The sequence below is a fragment of the Alligator mississippiensis genome, chromosome 5 (genome assembly GCF_030867095.1).
Source record: "Alligator mississippiensis isolate rAllMis1 chromosome 5, rAllMis1, whole genome shotgun sequence".
In the NCBI taxonomy this organism is placed as follows: domain Eukaryota; kingdom Metazoa; phylum Chordata; order Crocodylia; family Alligatoridae; genus Alligator; species Alligator mississippiensis.
The window spans coordinates 190,959,636-190,972,488 of record NC_081828.1 but is presented as its reverse complement, the minus strand read 5'-3'; the positions used below and the strand labels follow the sequence as shown (position 1 = coordinate 190,972,488).

The 12,853-nt window shown below is 44.3% G+C and overlaps 2 long non-coding RNA genes across 5 annotated transcripts in view; one reads left to right on the top strand and one right to left on the bottom strand.

Moving 5' to 3' along the window:
* LOC132250947 (uncharacterized) overlaps positions 1 to 12,853 on the bottom strand; it is a 227,778-nt gene that overhangs the window by 73,851 nt on the left and 141,074 nt on the right. The window lies entirely within an intron of this gene.
* The window catches only part of LOC109285871 (uncharacterized), a 310,547-nt gene that overhangs the window by 243,943 nt on the left and 53,751 nt on the right, over positions 1 to 12,853 (top strand). Inside the window, exon 4 of one of the 4 annotated variants that reach the window (XR_009462692.1) lies at positions 7,352 to 7,396. The exons of the other annotated variants lie outside the window; for them this stretch is intronic. This is a non-coding gene — a long non-coding RNA (uncharacterized LOC109285871). The remainder of the gene's footprint in view (positions 1 to 7,351; positions 7,397 to 12,853) is intronic. 4 annotated transcript variants of the gene reach the window in all.

The following is a 12,853-nucleotide window of genomic DNA, read 5'->3' as shown; positions in this document are numbered from 1 at the left end:
AGGGGTACACGTATCCCTGCTTGACAACCTGTGCGCTAGATCATAGCTCTCTGGCACGTAACCAGGATGGGCTTTGCCTCCTCTTCCTGCTGCTCCTGAGTTCTCTGGGATTTGGAGTCCACAATCACAGCAGCAGGACTGCAGGGTTGCTTATCACTTCCTCTTACAGCTTCCAGGTGCCTCTGGGATTAGTAGTCCACAGTTGGAGCTAGAAGTAAGTTTAGCACGGCAGGGCAGCTCTGTACTCAGGGGAAGGTGAGTTTAACCCTCCTCCCTGGCCCCAGCCCCGAGCTAGGGTTTGCCTGGTGGGGGCAGTAAGCCAGCCAGTGAGCCAGCCCTCACTGCTCTGGCTAGGAAGCAGAGGGGCAGAGCCAGCCCTGCTCTCTAGAGCGGACAGTACAGCCCAGCCCAGGGGTGCAAAGCATGCTGGGATGCTGGGGGATTCAGATTTAACTTGAATCAGGAAGAGCTCAGTGATAGAAGTTTCATAAACTGGTTTGACCTAAATCAGTTAAGTCTGATACTATGTTCAACCAGGTTTATCTTAAACCAGTTTCAGCCATTTCGAAACTGGCTGATGTTCACTGAACTTCTGTTCTGTTACAGGTTTAAACCAGTTTCTGATCACTTGAACCAGTTTACATGTAATTTTTGCTCCTAGCCAGGGAGAGTTGCTGAAAAAGACCACCGTGGTACTTCCTGTGACATACAGAGAGAAAAAAGGAGAGGGCACTTCAAGAAGCTCTTCAAAAACCTGAAGAAGGGCAAAAGGGCTTGTCTAACATCTCTCCCTGCTATACAGTTAGTCCAATGAAAGATATCACAAAAAACCTGTGGCATGCAGGGCACTTCAAAGAAAGACTAAATTACAATGCTAAGATTTTTTTTAAAACAAAGATTAATCTCCCTAGTGTGATCAGAGGGACTCCTCACCTCCCAGCCCCAAAATGCAATATCTGACCAACAGCATAAACCATGTCATGATACATTAAGAAAAGGTTCTCATGGGGAGTAGTCCCTCAGCAGAGAACACCTGGCATATTCTATTGCTAAAGGTAAACATCAAGAATGACTTTCTGCAGGTACATTCATAGCATCTGATAAAATAGGAGTTGTCTATGAAACCTTATGTCTCTCTGAACTGGTTAGTCACTATGGGTGTTTATACACATGCTCTGGGAGTCGGGGGGGGAGGTGCTTTAATTGGAGCAGCTCTGAGAGTCACTCTAATTAAAGCACCTGGAACATCACGTGTATTAGCATCCCCATGCTGAAAAATGATGGCAGGGGTACTTTAATTAACACTCATAAAATGAGCTTTAGTTAAAGCACCCCACCACCATTTTTCAGCATGGGGCACTGATACATATGATGCTGGAGTCTGCTGGAGCGCTGTAATTACAGCACATTAGAGCAGCTTCCCTGCACATGTATAGGTGTCCTTTAGTGCCATCCTACCCTGCCTTCTGCCTGACTTCTGACTAACATAGCTACTTGTCTCTAGAGATTCTTACTAAGTGTCCAATATAGGGACATTTATCCCATGTATATTTGCACCCCTTTGACTAAGATACTGGATCAGAAAAATCAGTAGAACAGCATGTCTAACAAAGTTATCAGAATTTTCAGAGTGAGAAAAATCACAAAAAGAGGGTTTTTTTCTTTATGGCTCACCTCAGGTAACACATGAAATCAAGAAAGGATTTACAGAAAGGTCCAATAACAAAGGCCAAACAGTGACATGAGGCTGTGGGTTTAATATCTGTTAAAGATATTTTTATGGATAATTTAAGGATATATTTAATGATGTGCCATTTGATGGTGAGTCAGCATGAATTTGTAAAGTTTCTGAATCATATGTAGCAACATTTTTTTTTAACAAATTACTGGCCTACCTAGAAGAACCCCCCAAAATTTAAATTAATCATATTTGCCTTTTCATTTCATTCTGAAATCTAATGACTCAACACCATGAATACAGTTGGGAGTCATACAATGATTTTGACTAGATTTTTTTCCTGCTAAGCTACTTTGCTGCTGCTAAGTCTGTCTTGTGCTATCAACTGTGTCCCAAAGGAAAAGGTTTTTCTTCCTGTTACTGGGCTTCCCACATTACCTTTAGCCAAAAAGTAATATTATTCTGTAAGTTTGCAGGGAACTAAAAGCTTTCTAAAGAAAGAACAGAAATGAATATACAGTACACTGATAGAGCTTGTGATCAAGTTAAGCTCTTACAAACATTTCTGTGGTGCTTGAAAGCCTGCCTGCATCTAATTTTTTCCAGTTCATACAATAAAAGAAACATGACTACGCAGATAAAACCTGTGCATAAGGCTGGATTTTAAAACCCAATGATGCTGGCTTTTGCTATCCAAGAAAAAAACTAAAACTTTATCATTCACTTATTCCTGATGCTTATACAAATGGATTAATGTGGTTGGTGCTGAATTTAACAATAAACATTTGTTCAAAGTCTGATTCCAGACATTTGTTTTAAAATTACACCCTTATTTCTGAAAAATCGAGAAGCTGTTTATGGTGTACTGATACAGGGATAAGTACCCACATGAGTGTCTACTCTGTATGAAGTATATACCTATAAAAGCATTGGGTACATTTGCTTATGCAATGTATCACATAAAATCCAGATTAAAGAAGATATAAAAGGGCCTGCACAAGCTAAGACCTGTGTGGTGGGACCTACATCCTCAGGTGGTAAATGTGGCTAGAGACCCTTTCACCAACTCCATCTGGTGAGAAGACCATGGCCATTTCTTTCAGATTCGGATCTGGCCACCATCATCCATGCCTTTGTAACCTTGAGGCCACACTGATACAATATGCTCTACGTGGGCCTGCCAGTAGAGTCTCCAGTGCTCCAGAGTCTGTGATGGCTCCCAATAGTAGCATAACTATGGTAAGAAGACTGGGGTAGCAGTGCTCACTTGGGGAGGGGGACAGAAATTATACATAAACCAGTATAGCTGATCAGAAACTGGTTCTAATCTGTAACACAATCGAAGTTCAGTGTACATAAACTACTTTCAAAATGGCTCAAAGTGGCTTAAGATAAACTTGAATGGATGTAGTATCAGACTTTACTGATTTAGTTTAAATCGGTTTATTGAACTTCTGTCTGAGATCCCCTCCTGACTGCAGGCATATGGCTGAATTTCCAGAATCAGAAGTGAATATCTGTTTACTTACTTATTGGTTCAGTCTACACAGTTTAGACTAATCTGCAAAGACTGAATTAATTCAGCCTCAGGCTTTTTGACTGTTTGTACTTAGCCCTTTTGGAAGTGCTGCAAAACTTTCCTATTTGAGCAAGCATTTGGTAGGCAATGCTAGTTTGGAATATTGTTTAAGGCAGTGGTTCTCAACCTTTTTTGTACCAGGACACATTTTTAACCATTGATGACCAGTCTCAACCCAGTGCCCCTCACTCCCAAGCCACAGTTCCTCACCTCCAGGCCCCAGCCCTCTTGTTTGTGGGCAGGGGGTGGGTGTGTGGGGCATGGGAGGCCCCAAGCAACCCCTTGTAGGCTGGAACTCTGACAGCCTGCAAGGGAAAAGCCGTGGGCTCCCATGTTTTTCTTCTTTAAAGGAGAATCCATTTGTAAAGTTTGTTTGTAACCCTTTCATATATTCTGGCAACCTACTTTTAGGTCACAACCCTCAGGTTGAAAAATGCTTTTATGTTGATATTGTAGTTCCCTTGTAAATTGTTTTGTTTTCTTGTCATTCTCCTGTTTTATAAGTTATTCTGTTCTCTTATTGTAAGTTGTCCTGAAATTTTGATGGGAATGACAGCATTCCCATCAAAAGTCCCCATCAAAAGCGTCAAATGAATAAATAAATAAATAAGCAAACAGCTTCCTAACGGTTCTTACATATTTGTTTGATCTCTGTGTAGAGTCATGAAAAAAAAATCACATTTAGACTGATCTTGTCATTTGCGCAGCTGGTGCAGAGGCTTTGACCACACTGTTCCCACATGTAATGGGTTTTCAAATGGATCTCCATGATTTTTTTATTGGGATTATATGAGAACTTGCCTGCCCAGATGGCCCACTTCAGTCTTCTACATACCTGACAGGGGCGGGTGGGAGTTTGTCAATCAGCTTTTACCTGCTACATGCTGGCCTGGCCCTTTCACATATCCAGGTGCTTATTGCCTGGTATCTAGTTCTCTATTTAGTACTGACTGAATCTCACATTGGCTGTGTGGTTTATGATTCTACCAGTTTGATTCATCTACATAGCAAAAAATGTATATGAAATTTCAAGTTCAGGTTGCTGTTCTATTTACTCACCCCTGGGCACATTTTACTTACCCTCCCCACATGCAGGGGCATGTGTTTGCTGCGGCACATATAGCAGTGGCTCAAATTTGTGCTGCGCTTTTTGCTGCTGTGCATACCCCTGCACATAGGGTTTGCTGCAGGGAAAAATGCCCTGCTTCGGGTAAACTGCCATTTCCCCACTCCTCCCAGCATGCTGGAGGAGCCAGGGGACACCTAAAGCAGGGGAGATGCCCTGGCTACTCTATGGAGCATCTCTATGGAGCACCCAGCCTCCAGGCGCTCAGGCACACACTCCTGGATACATCATGTGCCGCACCACTTTTATTTGCAGCATTTTTTTTTCGGGGGGGGGGGCATCAGGAGTTCCCAGTATTAAATTTGCACTGCGGCAAATGGTTGCATGTGCACCATGTGGCGTTTGCGGTGTCTCAAACAGTTTTGAGGTGCCACAGGCCGCACATGCGTGCTCATTTGGATGCACCCCTGAGCTTTACATTGACATTCTTTCCTGTTGGTTCGGCTTTTTGAGGAAGTGATTGGTGATTGCATCTCCTACATTTAATATAGGGTTAGCAAACTTCTTCCTTCATTATATTTCTTTGCAATCCAGCAGGTTACTCCCTTTCATAGGACCATAGGAAAGTAGGACTGGAAGGGATCGCATCTAGTCCACCTCAGAGCAGGATCATCCCTGACTAAACCATTCCAGCCAAGTGTCTGTCCAACCTGCTCTTGAAAATTTCCAGGGATGGAGCTTCCACAACTTTTCTAGGTAACCTGTTCCAATGTCTGGCCCCCTTCATAGTCAGAAAGTTCTTCCTCTTTCTGCTGGGTTGTGTCAAGGCAATAGCTTTGTTGGAGAAAGGAGCAGCAATTGCTTCCACAGGACCTTTCCTAGATGAAGATCTGAGTAGTTTTTGACACCACCTTTGAAGTTTTAAAGCAGGGAGGGAGATTGAAAAGCTCCATATCATCAACAGATTATGCATGCACTGCACACCCTGCCTTGTCTCCGAGTGTTAGCAGGGCCTGGGGTCTGGCAACACCCCAGTCCCTGTCCCTTGAGCAGTCAGCAGGGAAAAGGCTGGGATGATGCAGGCAGACCTCCCTAATCAGAGGTCCTGTTAGGGCCTGGCCATGCCCCTCCCCCTCAGTTCAGCCCCTTGGAATGGAAGGGAGGGCTGCTCTAGCATCCCCCGGCTTCTAGCTTGAGCTACTGCAGGCATGTTCCTGAATTTCCTCAGTCCAGAGAGTCTATCTGTCCGGTTACAAACCGGTTCAGCCTAGCCAGGTTAGACTAACCTGCAAAGATTGAATCAATTCAGGCTCAGGCTTTTTGAATGTTTGTCCCTAGGCCTGCTGACCCCAGCTGAATTGGTGGTGGGGGGGAAGCTCCAGACCTGCTCCTGCCAGGCTGCAGGAGGAAACAGGCTCAGTCAGGAACACTGGAGGCAGTGGGTAGGTCCCAAGCTTGCTTCCAGGCTCACAAAGTACACCCATGGGAACCAGACACAGAAGAGAAATCCACCCTCTGGCACTGCCACTGCTATCCCAGGTTAAGCCAGGTTCCCTGCGTAGCCCAGCTGGAGCAGAGTAGGAGAAGCTCTGGAGCTCTCCAGGTTAGCTGGAAACAGGTACAGCAGAGGGCTGGGGAGGGGAGAGGACATGCCAGTGAGCACAGAGAGGAAGGGAAAAGGTGTCAAGAGTAGGGGGGTGGGGAGCAGGGTACTTATCTGATTCAGGGACTTCTTTAAAGTCCCCAGTTGCTGCTTCTCCAGCATAGTTTCATAGTTGGTAGGGTCGGAAAGGACCTGATCAGATCATCAAGTCCAACCCCCTGCCATGGGCAGGAAAGAATGCTGGGGTCAAACAACCCCAGCTAGGTGATTATCTAGCCTCCTTTTGAAGACCCCCAGGATAGGAATGAGCACCACTTCCCTTGGAAGTTGATTCCTGATCCTAGCCACCCTATGAAGTAGTGCCTCCTGATATCTAGCCTGAATCTACTCTCAGTCAACTTATGGCCGTTACTCCTCATTACTCCCGGTAGTGTTTGGGGGAACAGGAACTCTCCCATAGCCTTCTGGTCCCCCTTGGACAGTTTGTAAATGGCCACCAGTTCCCCTCTCAGCCTTCTCTTGTGGAGGCTGAACAGGTTCAGGTCTCTTAGCCCTGCTACCCCCTGGTCATGCGAGTGGCCCTCCTCTGGACGCTCTTGATGCTGTCCACATCCCTCCTGAAGTGTGGCACCCAGAACTGGACACAGTACTCCAACTGCGGCCTGACCAGTGTCGCATAGAGGGGAAGGATCACCTCCTTGGACCTGCTCATGATGCATCTATGGATGCATTACCAGGTGCGGTTAGCTTTCCTGACCATGTCCCCACATTGGCGGCCCATGTTCATTTTGGAATCAATAATGACACCAAGATCCTTTTCTGCCTCTGTGCTGACTAGAAGGGAGTTCCCCAGCCTGTAAGTATGCTGCTGGTTCTTCCTCCCTAGGTGCAGTACCTTGCACTTGTTAGTATTGAATTCTATCCTGTTCTCATCCGCCCACCCCTGTAACCTGTCTAGATCTAGTTGCAGCCTGTCCCTCTCCTCCAGCGTGCCCACTTCTCTCCACATATTAGTGTCATCCACGAATTTGAACAAGGTGCTTTTCACCCCCTCGTCCAAATCACTGATGAAGATGTTCAACATTGCGGGCCCAAGGACCGAACCCTGGGGGACCCCACTGCTCACATCCCTCCAGGTCAAAAAAGACCTGTCCACCACCACTCTCTGGGTGCGGCCCTCTAGCCATTTTATGACTCATCTGACTGTAGGTATTGATGCCACAGTCGCCTAATTTTTTAATGAGAATGAGGTGAGAGATAGTGTCGAAGGCCTTCCTAAAGTTCAGAAAGACTACGTCCACCGCGACACCTTTGTCCAAGGAATTTGTGACCTGGTCGTAGAAGGCCACCAGGTTGGTCTGACAGGAATGAATGAACCCATGTTGGTTGTCCCTAAGCATGATCTCCCCTGCTGGTCTCTTGCAGATGTGCTCCTGAATAATTTTCTCAAAGAGCTTCCCCAGGACTGAGGTAAGATTAACAGGCCTGTAGTTTCCTGGGTCCTCCTTCCTCCTTTTTTTGAAAATGGGGACCACATTGGCCATTTTCCAGTCCTCCAGCACCTTGCCAGAGCACCATGAGTGCTCATAAAGCTGTGCCGGGGTCCCACAATGACCTCTGCTAATTCCCTCTGCATTCTAGGGTGGAGATCGTCAGGACCTGCTGATTTGAACATGTCTAGTCCCTCCAGAAGTACCCTGACTAGGTCCACATCTACTAGTCTGTCTAATCCAGTTGAGGGGGAGGCTGGGAATGGGGTACAACCACCCCTACAGCTACTCCTCTACTCCTGTATCCCCCTTTACAAAATTCTGGATCCACCTATATATAGCTTTTGCCTTGGCTTGTTTCTTCCAATACACACAGCCCTAATCTCGCTGACCTATGGCAGAGTTCTACAGGATTGTACTGTGCCGCTGTCACTCCCCTACCCTCAGAGCCTCCAATGAACTGTTTGATTTTGTTGCCATAAGAGATGCTGTTAAAAATATTTTCTTCTCATAGGGTTTTCTTTAAATCTATATCACTTGAAAAACCTCTGACTTCATTAAAAAATAAATGGGAAAAGCAAATGTCCTGTATTCTCCCATCCACAGAGAGGGCCTATGCCTACACATAGTTATGCTGAGGATTAGGGCTGTGCAAAGCTTCAGTCTCTGATTCGATTCAGTGGAGATTTGGCCAAATTTGGCTGAATCTCCAAATCCAAATCAAATCAGGATACCCTTCAATCTCTCTGAATCAAATCAGAACCCTCCAAATCGATTCAGAGAGATTCGGCGATTTGGACATAGAGACAGCTTTAAATGTTTTTTCAACATACCTCTAGGTAGCAGGGGCTTGTGAATGTTGCAATGCTGGGGCGCATGGAGTGTCCCACAGAAGCACAGGGGGCTTCCCAGCCCGCTTGGCAGCAGACCCAGAAGTGGACCAGAAGCTCTTCCAGGTCCACTGGGGAGTGCGCTGAAGGGCCCCCATGCTTCCCCGGTGAGGTGACTGGTTCCTCCTGGGTCTGGAGGGGCACCCAGGGTCTCCCCCGGGGAGGTGCCAGGGCCCCCCCTAGCACACTCCCCGGCAGACCCAGAAGTGGACTGGAAGTATGTCCAGTCCACTTCCGGGTTCATCGCCAAGCATGTGGAGGGCCCCCCACCATGCTCCTGTGGGATGCTCCATCTGCCCCAGCATTGCAGTGTTCATAAGCCATGCTGGTACCTCAAGATATGTAGAAAAAACATTTAAAGCTATGTCTATGTCCAAATCGCTGATTCTTCGAATCAGCATCGAATCTTCAGATTTGGCCGAATCAAATGAGGGACAGTGATCTGAATCAATGAATCAAATCATTGTGCCTGATTCAGGCCGAATCCGAATTGAACAGGGCCCGCTTCGCACACCCCTACTGAGGATATCACTTAACTACTGTGAGCACTCTGTAGTGGAACTCCTTGAAATGGGCAAGCCAAAGGCTCAGCAGTAAAGGCTGGCAGGCCTGGACTCAGAACATGCAGAGTAGGATCTGACAAGCACAAAGTGAAAACATTTTCACCTCTGCCTTTTTCTCACATATCCCTACCCTCATCCTGAGCTGACATCTTGGTGGCTTAGCCCCAATGGAGTTTGATCTAAGATACTCAGCCAAGTTCTTAACAACTTTAACGCAGAGCAATCTACTATTCTAACTCTTGGTAAAGACACAGCATACTTTTCTTCCTTTCCCTCCTCCCCTCCCACAGCTTGCTAAGCACAACATCTAAACCCCTCTCTTTAAATTTGGCATGGATGATATTTTTGATGCTTCTCCCACTGTCTCTCTGCTGCTGGGATTTAGTGCTCTATGTTTACATCAATTTTTTATTCTTACAGGTCAGCAGGTAACCATCATAAGTAGACATATCCAAATTAAACCCAGGCACGTATCCCAAAACACGGAAACTCAATCTGATTCCAAAGGTGAAAGATCATTTTTATTAACTAAGCCACCCACCTACCAGGAATATTACAAAAATTAAAACCAGACTTCCTGGTGTTAAATATACAGTGCCTGTCAGCAATATAAGTTATATTTGAGGAGATTTTACTTGTTTCTGCAAAATATGAAATCTTACATTCTTCTAAATTTATTTTGCATTAAACTGTTGCACAAGATTTTCTAATTAATGTGGACGACGCACTCTCTTCTTTCTACATGTGGACTTAAATTGGTTTCAGTTGAGCTGTGCCTTGAGGGCATACAGTTGATAGTAAAGGATTTACTGTATGTGCTGATGAAAGTGAATACATAATTTATATTAAAAAAAAGTGACCCTCCTTCCATTTGCAAACATAAATGAAAAGATATCCTCAAGCTACGGGTTTCTCTAAAATGTAATGATACAATAGAGATTTTATTTGAAAGAGTAAAAACATGAGTTACTGACTCCTTTAAAGTTTGCAGGGGTTATTATAAGACAGATGGTTTAAACTGCCTGTCATATAATCACACTGTATGGAAAGTCAAAACCAACAGCAGAACTTTGGTATAAGCAACCAAAAGATACCACAGGGCTGGAAAAGCCAGTGGTTGATTTACAGAACAAAGAGGAATTAATCATACCATAGGTTAGGCCTTATTTGGAGAATGACTTGAAGTTACAGATCTGATTCTCGTTTCATGACATCATAATTCAGGAGTAATTCTGTTTCAATCAGGGGAGCTAAACTTGCATAAATGGGATCTTAATTATGTCTTCTTTAGCATCAAACGGTTGTATATGAACTTTTGATACTACCCCCATTAGTTCTGGGTGCACAATCTATAACTATATTAATAGATGGAAAGGTAAATTAGTTTTGCTAAGCTAGGGACTACTGGAAGGTTTGTGTTTGCTATGCTCTTGGCATAATGGTGGCAATATGACATGCTGGAAACTTTCCAGAGGAACAGTTTGTCCTTGGAAATACCTCATCTATCCTTTCTGGTGCTATTTTGGCAAGATGCAAAGCAGCATCAGTTAACCTTCCAGATTTTTTTTAAGTCACCATTGATCATCCTAGCTGGAGCTGGGAGCATAATTTATAAGTAAATGTACAACTAGAAATTTCACTTTCTTTCTATGGGATTTTTTAAAGAAAACATTGCAAATGTAATAAATGTATTCATTTATTGAAATTATTTGCAAATTTTCTTCCAAAAAATACTGTTCTCTGCTGGGTTAAAAAAAAAAAGAGACAGCTTAAGGCATGCATCTGATTCAGTGTACCCTGAAATGATATGGACACGGGTTATAATGTACATGCAGAGATTATAACAACAAATTGTCAGGACATAAAATTCTCTTCTTATTAACTGTCCAAGCATCTGTTATTTTGTATAACAGGTATACAAAAGAGGTATAAATATATACCTCTATGTAAAATTTTTCATGTTTTAATGTTTTACAACATTAAACGGAGGTGAAGCGTGTAAACTGCGTGATATAACAGTCAGCGATGAGGGATTATATACAGAAAGCTAAGAGGAACTTAACTGTCATTTCCAGATATGCTAAAATAAGGTCCTTTAAAAGGTATTAGGAGTCTTACTAGCATATGGGGGTCTGGTAAGATTAAGAAAAAATACACTTTCAACCATGGCTCTATATTTTAAAAGTTCTTTGTTTGCAAGCAGATATTAAAATTATGCTCAACCTTCCAAGATAAAAAACACTTCTGAACTTTGCCAAATCCTAGTGTTTTCAGATTCCACATCCTAGACTGGAACTCTTACTATTGTGTAAGATGACATGCCCCTTCCCACTCCCCCCCACACACACATTTTACATACATCCTTAACATGAAGACATAAATACTCTGTTTTCTGTCATGAATTTGAGCAGTATAGGCAATGATGCAGCATTCTCTCTGTTGGGGAGAGAAATGGGATTGCATGTGGCAGCACCGCAAACGCAATTTTCAAGGTCACAGTACAAACAAGAAGTGCTGACGTTACTGGATGTTTAGAGCTTTATGTCAAATCTTTGCCTGATGCAAACAAAAGGAAACTGTTATGAAGAGCACGGCTACGAGTCCCAGTCAGAGCTCCCGGGGCTTCTTTATGATATGACTGAAGGCTCCACCCCGCCCACACAGCTCAAACTGGCACCACTGTGTCCCGAAGAAGAATATACTAGTTTTCCTTTAATGAGAAATTCAGTGACTTATCTGATAAGTGAGCAATTATCTGAAGACAATATCGTAATTTGTGAGAAGGTTACAGTCCTCCTCCCTACCACTGACGTGAGCAGATACAATACATGTTTTGCTTTAGCCTAATAGTCTCCTTTCTACTAGCCTCTAGCTGGCTTTCACAATTGCTTCATTTTAAATGTTGCCACAACAATATCTTTTATTTGATTTCCCAACAAATATATTTTAAGCTTATTCTGATTCATGACTGTGAACTGGAACATACCTTAATCCACATGCCACAAACCTGATTCTGCCAGGTATTCCAATGGCAGGAAGGACGATGTTCCCCTCTTGCCTTTACTATAGAGATCCTTATACAAAAATATCAGTTACTTTGCCCAGGGTACACAATAGAGGGACTATATGGCTAGGGACAGACATTCAAAAAGCCTGAGCCTGAATTGATTCTAACCTGCAAAGTCTGAACCGATTTGGAGGTCGATAGACATTCCCTTTTCATTCCAGAAATGTAGGCACGTGCCTGTAGCAGCTCAGGCTAGAGCAGCCCTCCCTTCCCATCCATATTACTGAGCTGAGGGGGGTGGGGTGTGGCCAGGCCCGCAGGATGCTGATTAAGGAGGGGTTCCCCTGTTTTTCCAACCAGCCCAGCAGGGAATTAATAACAGTGTTTATCACCCCCTTAAGAAAACAACAGAGGGACATTACCAGCTACCTGGTGATTTTGCCTTTGTCCCATCTGCCACAGCATGGACTGTAGCCAGCATGCAGTCTGCTAGCTAATGCTGAGAGGTGTCTGTGTAAGGCGGAAGGGATGGGGCAATCCCTACTTAGCAGGGAGTGGGGAGCGGAGGAGGGGAGCAGGAGGAAGCCAGACAGATGCTTGCAGTCTCTGCCAAGCTGCAGTCTGGGAGCAGAGGGGAGGGGCCAGCTCTGCTGTGGAGCAGAGAGTCCCCGTCCAATCCAGAGAGCATGCCAGGATGCTGGGGAAATCTGGTTTAATTTAAACCAGCAAGGGGGCTGGGACAGGTATTGCATAAAATGGTTTAAGGCAAATCAGTTATGTCTGATAATTCAACCAGGTTTATCTCAAATTGGTTTCGGCCATTTTCAAACTGGTTTATATGCACTGAACATCTGTTCTGTTACAGGTTTAAACCAGTTTCTGATCACTTAAACTGGTTTATGTGTAATGTCTGGCCCTAGCCTATGAGCCTGACTGCAGTAGTTGTGGGTTCTCCTTCATTTCCATATTATCTTGCT